Here is an 8713-nt window from a genome sequence, read left to right as displayed (position 1 = left end):
GGATAATCTACTAAAAGAAATGCAGTTCAGCCTTAGCTTTACCTGGTCATATGATCCATTAGGGATCATTTCTAAATTAAGAGTAGAAACCAAATCTACTGCTTATTTTCACACAGCCAAACCAGAGATAGAGAAGTACAAAAACCAGCTAGAATGGGTTGAGAATACCCTATAAGATGCAAAGGAGCAGCGCGTATCATCCTCTACAGTATAGACTCCTACCATGCAGGAGAAAACAACTAAGAGAAGCAAAGAAGAAGAGTCCCCTTCAGGGACTAAAATATTCAACGAAGGATTCAAAATTATGTATAGGAAGAAGGCCAAGCTTAGTTCCAAACTAAGCCTCATCAAAGATTCAGAGACCACTAATGAGCCACTTGTTTCCTCATTAGTGGGTGATTAGACCACACTATCTCCCACTACCTCCACAGCTTCACATGATCAGCAGCAAATGCAAACCAATGTTGGGTTCTGTTATATTCTTTCCACGACTAACCTATGTAGTGAACCGGGGGGTTAGAGGGGGGGCGGAGCCCCCGCTTCGTTGCGTCGATTGCATAGTGGGGGGGTCAAACGGGGGTTTGAGGGGGGTGGGTAGCCCCCCCTCTATGGGGTCCAGGGCAGCGCCCCATGAAATTTTTTTTTGGACCTTATATTAGGCTGGGCGAACATACCTATGGTTTTTGGTCGATGGTTTTGGACGCGATGGTTTTTGGTCCATGGTATTGGATGCTTCGGCATGTATAAATATGTATTGTAACATTGAAAGGAACATAATGAAAAATCAAGCTGGTAGTCCCGATTTTGGGATCCAAGGGAAAATCTCTGTGTATATGTGTTTTATGTGTTATGCTTTCGCATTGTTAATTTTCTGTGTTTAAGAATTCATATGTAGGTAATTTCTGTACAGGGTTAAAACCTACATTTGGTATCAAAGTCGTTTTGGCTTCAAGGGGACGCCTTTATTGCTGAGGGGTTTCGCTCGGGCCTGTGGTAGACCCTGTTCAGTGGGAGATTTGCGATATCGATTCTGGTGGTGAAAGAAGATGGCGAGCAGTGGAAAGATAGAGATAGAGAAATTTAACGGTCAAAGTTTTGAGTTGTGGAAACTCAAGATGGAGGATCTGTTGGTGGATAAAGATCAGTGAATCACGGTAGATCTGAGTACTAAACCAACGAGAGTGTTTGATGAAGAATGGAAGAAGTTGGATCAGAAGGAAAAGAGCACAATACGATTGTGTGTCTCAGATTCAGTATTGATGAACGTATCAGGGGAAGCTACGGTGAAGGCTTTGTGGGACAAGTTAGGGACTTTGTACCAATCTAAGTCTTTTGTGAATAAACTATTCCTGTGGAAAAAGCTGTATAACCTAGGGATGAAAGATGGAGACTCAGTGACAAAGTATTTGAAGGCATTTAATACTGTGGTAAGTCAGTTAGCATATGTTGATATTAAAATTTCAGATGAAGATAAGTGCATCAGTTTGTTGTGTTCTCTACCAGATTCGTGGGATAGTCTGGTTATTGCAATAGGTAGTAATGAAACTGCCTTGCAGTTTGATGAAATAGTCTCATCCTTGCTGACAGAGGAGATGAGACGGAAAAATATGGAGAGCCAGAATGGTGCTGCCTTGTTTGTACGAGGATGGTTCCAGAACATAAACAAAAATAAGTCATTGAGTGGGAGATCTAAATCTAGAGGGAGATCTAAATCTCCAGGAAAACCTGTAAAGGTGGTGTGCTGGAAATGCAGAAAGGAAGGGCACTACAAAAGGGACCGTAAATCTAAAGCTCTTGGTAAAGAAAAGGGATCTGATGATGCTCCTTCTGCAGAGACGAAAACCACCTCAGATGAAGGTGGGGATGTGTACTTAGTTTCTTCAAGTACACATGTAGATCATGAGGCATGGTTGATTGACTTAGGTGCATCCTTTCACTTCACTCCACATAGAGGGTGGTTCTACGAGTATGAGAAATATGATGGTGGTGATGTCTTATTAGGGGATGATAGGAAGGCTAGAATCGTTGGTCACACAAAGTAAAGTTGAAGTTGCAAGGTGGAAGGGTTAGAACACTTCCGGGTGTTCTGCATATTCCTGCATTGGCCAAAAATCTGATTTCTGTAAGCAAGTTGGGTGATGCAGGTGTAAAAACAGTGCTCGAGAAGGATACCTGCAAGATGGTTCAGGGAGCACTAGTATTAATGCGGGGAGTTCGGAATGGAACTCTGTACAAGCTGCAAGGTAGCACGGTTGTTGATGGGTGCAACAGTTCTATGGTTCCTGAAAGTGGAGTAGAAAATCTAGTGGTCTCTGGAGAGAAGACCATGTTGTGGCATCAAAGGCTTGGACATATTGGAGAGAAGGACCTTATAATACTTCATGGTAAAGGTATGGTAGAAGGTATGAGTAATAGCTCTCTGGATTTTGATTTCTGTGAAAATTGTGCATATGGGAAGTAGAATCGGGTGAGTTTCCCTCTGGTGGTAAAAGGGCGAAACATATATTAGAGCTTGTGTACAGTGATTTGTTTGGACCCGTGAAGGTTCTATCACTGGGTAAGTTTGTGTACTATGTATCATTTATAGATGACTTCTCAAGGAATACATGGATATATTTCCTTAAGAAGAAATCTGAAGTCTTTGACAGGTTTAAGGAATTTAAGGCTCTAGTGGAAAACCAGACAGAGAAGAAGATAAAGGTGCTGAGAACAGATAATGGTCGAGAGTTTTGCAGTAAAGAATTTGAAGAATTCTGTAAGAAGTGTGGTATAGCATGGCAGAAGACTACTCCATATACACAGCAAAATGGAGTTGCAGAAAGAATGAACAAGATGTTGATGGAAAGGGAAAGAAGCATGCTCAGTGGTGCCGAGTTAGGACAAGAATTCTGGGCAGAGGCGGTGGAGACAGCATGTTACCTGGTCAACAGATCACCTTCATCAGTGTTGGAGGATAAAACTCCACAAGAGGTATGGACTGGTAAGAAACCCTCTCTTTCACATCTAATAGTATTTGGATGTTATGCATATGTACATGTTCCAAAGGAGAAACGAACCAAGTTGGATAGTAAATCTGAAAAGTGCATCTTTATTGGGTATAAGGATGGTTTAAAGCGTTATAAGCTTTGGAACCCAACAACAAGGAAGGATGTGTACAACCGAGATGTGGTGTTCAGAGAGGTGAAAGATGTTATTAAACATGAATTCCAACCAAAGGAACCTGAGAAGATAGAGTTTGAGCTAAAGGAGGAAGAATCAAACTCTATAGCAGAGGAGGAATCAGAAGATGAAGAGCCACAAACTCCGGGTGTGAGAAGATCAGTTCGAGAAAGAAGGCAGCCAGAAAGGTACAATCCATCTGTTTTCTGTTCAAATTTTTCTTTATCTATTACTGATGATGATCCTAGAACTGTGAAGGAAGCAATAGATTTAGAGGATGGAAAACTCTGGAAAGAGGCCATGGTTGATGAAATGGCATCTTTGCACAAAAATGAGGCTTGGGATCTGGTGGAGTTGCCGGCTGGAAGGAAGCCCATTGGCAGCAAATGGGTGTTCAAGAAGAAGAAAAATGTAGAAGGAAAGGTGGAGAAATACAAAGCTCGGTCAGTAGCAAAAGGTTATTCCCAGGTGTCGGGAATTGATTTTGGTGATATTTTTTCTCCTTTTTCCAAGGTAACTTCTATTAGATTACTTTTATCTATTGCTACTGCTTTTGATTTTGAGGTAGAACAAATGGATGTGAAGACAACGTTTCTTCATGGGAATCTGGAAGAGGGGATCTACATGAAGAAACCTGAAGGATTTGCGGTGAAGGGTAAGAAAGAACTGGTATGTAAGTTAAAGAAGTCTCTGTATGGGTTAAAACAGTCACCAAGGATGTCATATCAGAAATTTGATACATTTATGCGGGGACTTGGCTTCACCAAAAGCAAAGCAGATCACTGTGTGTATTTTAAATTAATTGGTGATCGTGTTATTTATTTGGTCTTGTATGTGGATGATATGTTCCTGGTTGGAAATGACAAAGAAATTATCCAGGATTGGAAGACCCAATTGTCCTCCAAATTTGACATGAAAGATCTTGGTGTTGCAAACTATATTTTGGGCATGGAAATTAAAAGAGATCGGGAAAAGAGGAAGCTCTGGTTAAACCAGAGGAAGTATGTCGAGACAATATTGCAGAGGTTTAATATGCAAGATAGTAAACCGGTGAAGGTTCCTATTCCTGTAAGTGTAAAGTTATCTACTGAACAGTGTCCTAAGACACAAGAAGAGGAAGAGGAGATGTACTGTGTTCCATATGCAAGTGCAGTCGGTAGCCTGATGTATGCAATGGTCTGTACTAGACCAGACATTGCACATGCAGTGGGAGTATTGAGTAGGTTTATGTCAAAACCAGGGAAGGCGCATTGGACAGTAGTGAAGGGGGTTTTCAGGTATTTGCGTGGCACTAGAGATTATGGTTTGTGATACCAAGGAAGACCAGGATTTGATGGAGTTTTGGATATCCATGGCTTTGTTGATGCAGACTGGGCTGGAGATTTGGATCAGAGAAGATCTACAAGTGGGTATGTGTTTAACCTATTTGGAGGTGCAGTCAGTTGGATGAGTAAGAAACAATCTGCAGTGGCACTATCAACTAGAGAGGCAGAATACATGGCAGCAAATCATGCAAGCAAGGAAGCAGTTTGGTTGCAGAGATTGTGTTCAAGTATGGGGTTAGTATAGGGAGCTATAAGGATAGACTATGACAACCAAAGTGCAATTTTCTTGGCAAATAACCCTGCTTATCATTCAAAGACAGAGCACATTGATGTTCAGTATCACTTTGTGAGGGATATGATAGAAGACAAAAAGGTGTTGCTAGTAAAGGTGGATACTTTGAAGAATACTGTAGATGCATTGACAAAATCTGTGAGCTCTGAGAAGTTCTCCTGGTGTAGAGAAACAATGGGCGTTTAAGGGCTAGAAAAATGACTAAGCTCTCCTGTGGCCCCCTGTGGAAAGAAAACAACAAGTGGGAGAACTAGCACATCTACTATAGGGGAGACAGAGAAAAGTATAATGGAAATTTTTAAGGAGATAAAAGTAAGGAATGAGGCCTTGAAGATTAACACCTACAACTAGTTCTGGAAGCATACTTCCAGTTCTCAAAGTAGGTTGTTGTCACCCTTTGATTCATAGAAAGGTAAAATGCAAATGGCATTCCTCCAGGCACTGATTCCCCAACCAAAGGCAGTATCAGACTACAAGAAGACAAAATTTGAGTTTGATGTAAAATACATACATCCCATTGACCAAATGGAGATGCATAAACGGACTGGGGAAATGATATTTTCCACTGTCACTAACATTGCTATGAGTTTGTCTAAACTACAAGTTACATTAGCCAATGTTCAATCACAACTGAAGATGGAAAAGGTCTCTGCACTTGCCAAAGACACTAGGATCAAAACTCTGGAGGACTTGGTGATCAAAGTGGGTTAAAAAATGGACCTCAAATTTAATGAAAAAATGGAAACCTACAATATCTAGTGTAATTAGGGGTTTTTTAAATTGGGAAGGTGTATTGGATTTGTATTGGTAGGGGGTTAAATAATGTGATTTTTAGGGGTATTTTCCAATATATAGTCAAATAAGGGTATTGTTTAATATGCCACAAACACACATGATAGGTTAGAGGTTCATTGAGTGAATCCCCCGTGGCAAACGTCAATGCTGCAGAAGAGCTTGTAAATAAAAAGAATTTAGACATAGTAGCATTAAGGAAGCTGTTGAAATTTCTAGCTACAAAAGATCCTCTGGCCAAGGATATTGAAGAAATAGAGACACAAAAGGCAGACATGATGAAGCTCATCATGGAGCAGAGTGCACAGTTGAAGCAAATGGAGACAAAGATGGAAAATATGATTAAAGAAAAGGAGCAAGCTGCCAAAATTATTGTTGTCCCTTTGGAAGCACTTCCTATCACAACCATTCCTATAGTCACATCTTCTACAACAAGCACAGGGGATGTTGCAGATCAGTTGGAAAATGCAGTATAGAACATGTCTCTCCAGACCGAAGAGATCAAAATATTGCAAGTTCAAGTCAATCTTCTACAAGATCATCAAACAAAGACTGAGACTTTTCATGCAGCAGAGCTACAGAGAGCTCAAAATCAGATAGAGGCATGGAAGAAGTCAGCAGCTGAGTCCTCTATTGGCTACACACTGGCTCATGTTAAAGAAATCATATGGAACAATATCATTGAAGAAATAGATGAAATCTGGCCATGTATCCAGATTATATTCAAGAAGAAGGAATTGATGGAGAAAGCCAAGCAAACCATTTCCACGATCAATTCTGAATTGGGAGAAATGCTTGCTACAACCAACACCATCATAAAGTTCCTCAATTCCAAAAACAAATATGAGCTGGATGATCTAGGAGTAGATGACAGAATAGAAACCATCCTGGAGGTAAATAAATTTCTAACAAAGAAGAACTTGGTTGTATAGCTGACAGAGAAATGTCACACTCTAGAGGTAGCAATTAATAGGTTTTTCACTAGAATAGATGCATTGAACAAGAAAGGTTTGCCTTCTCTATTTGTGATCAATGACAAATTGATGACCAGGGAAGATTACAAGAATAAGCTTCAAGACATTGCAAAGGATACAACTAAGTGTTCCAACATCAAAGGTTCTACAAAAGGGAGAGCTTTTTACGAAGCTATCAGCAACATAAGTTTTATCCAACACAAGATAAAACACATTTTTGCAATAAAACCCACTTTTGCTCGGTATACTGAGGTAGATGAGATCTACCACAAGGTAACAAAGATTGTTATTCCAGATGAAGAGCGGTGGGATAAGTTGTGTGAATTCTAGGATTAAAAAGACAGATCAGCTTCACCAGTGCAACACCCAAATAGTGGCCACTCAACAACTGTTCTCCTCCAAAGCAGGGCCAGATGTCCAGATCACTTCACCATATTCATTCCTTTTGATCGCATTATTTCTTTTCTATTAGTTCAAAGTTAATAATAGAATGTCATGTCACTCATGCATTAATTGTAATATTTTTGTAAATTTTGTTTAAATACTTCATTCTGTTGAAGTATTAAGGGTTGAACCCTTGAACAAGTTATCAAGCATATTTGTACTAATTTGGAGCATTTTTTAGATAATAAAAGATTCTAGATTTGCCACATATGGTCTATCTCTCAATGAGTTGTATTTCATCTTGTTTATTCATTATGCCTTCTTCATATAAATTAAGTCTTTTGTAGTTATCCGATTTAAAATTTAATTGAATTTCAGTTTCATTTTAGATCCTCTCTGAAGTCGTAATTTAAATAAGAGATAAATTTACAAAACTATTTGTTATTGTAAATTCCTCTTTGAGTATAAATTGCACTAGGTCTCTGTGATAGTCTGATTATATTTTGTTGATTAAGAAAACATTGTTTTCTTAATTTCTGCTTGTAAATGTGTTGAGCCTTAGTTTTGGTCTTATTTTTTGCTCAAAGAAACTTACTTATCCATCTATTTTCCATCCATTTTCCCCTCATTTATCCCATTTTGATGTATATTTGATATCCATTCAGGTATTTAATTTTAATTTTTCAATTTCTAAAGTTTTTATGAAAATTTGGTTTTTAGTGCAAAATTGGCAGATTCAGAAATTCCCGTAATAGCTCTATGGTTGATATGGTTGCAGGACACTTGGGCACGAATGGAATGCATGGATGGACATCTTGGGAACTAGGACTAAGTCAGCAATGCTTAGTTCGAACTGAACAAGCTTTATTAGGCCCATTTGGTGCTAGTCAACCATGACTAGTCATGCAGGAATCCCATAGAAATAGGGCTGTTTTGAGATTTCATAGGAATGGTCATCTTTCTTGGGATGGGGATAATGAATTCGACTTGGATAGGTGGATGAGAGTAGATGGGTTTGTTTGAGTGAATATAGATCAGTTTGTTCATGAGACTTCTTATTTAAAGCCAAAACTTTGATGGCTTATGTATTGATTTTGTGATATACTTTTATGCTGTGACATCTTTGGATTGAGAAGTTAATTTGAAGACTTGTGTTATTATTATTTTGCTGTGCAATGCTATGGATGTGTGACTGATCTAAGCTTCTGATATCACCTCTCAAAGTGTGCAAGGCAAGGGTGGAGGGCCCCCACTCCAAGCTAAGTACACTTCCTTGTTAACTAGTTTTATTTCCTTGTAATCTGATTGATTGTAGCACTAGTTTTTCAAATCTTTATTTCAGTTTGCTTTATGGTTCATGCATAGTGATTGATTTCATTTGTTAATAGCTTATTCATCACTTTATTGAGTTGGAAAAATAGGTGTTCAAGTTGGGCATCCCTTCTGCTAAAATGATGAATCAAAACTAGTTTCTTTTGTTTGCATGCAAGTAGTTTTATTTCCATTAAGATTTAGATATTGAGATGAATGAATTATGATGGAATATCTTATGTGTCTCTTAAGTTAAGAGCTTCTTTCATTTATAATTTATCCATCTTGAGCTTTTGGTTTCAATCTCTGATTCATTAAGTGATAATTGAGGTGAAGGTGGACTTCTTGAGGTCAAGAACCCTTTCAATGTTTTTCTCTTTTTAAGCTGATTGAATTAGAGTTATAAGATGTATTACTTTTAGCTTTTGAATAACTTGTCTTTCAAGGTTTGGTTATATCTGATCTTCACATATAGT

The sequence above is a fragment of the Pinus tabuliformis genome, chromosome 7 (assembly GCF_031772625.1).
Source record: "Pinus tabuliformis cultivar Carrire ecotype Pingquan chromosome 7, CPIR1, whole genome shotgun sequence".
In the NCBI taxonomy this organism is placed as follows: domain Eukaryota; kingdom Viridiplantae; phylum Streptophyta; class Pinopsida; order Pinales; family Pinaceae; genus Pinus; species Pinus tabuliformis.
Note: the sequence above shows the minus strand (reverse complement) of the source record.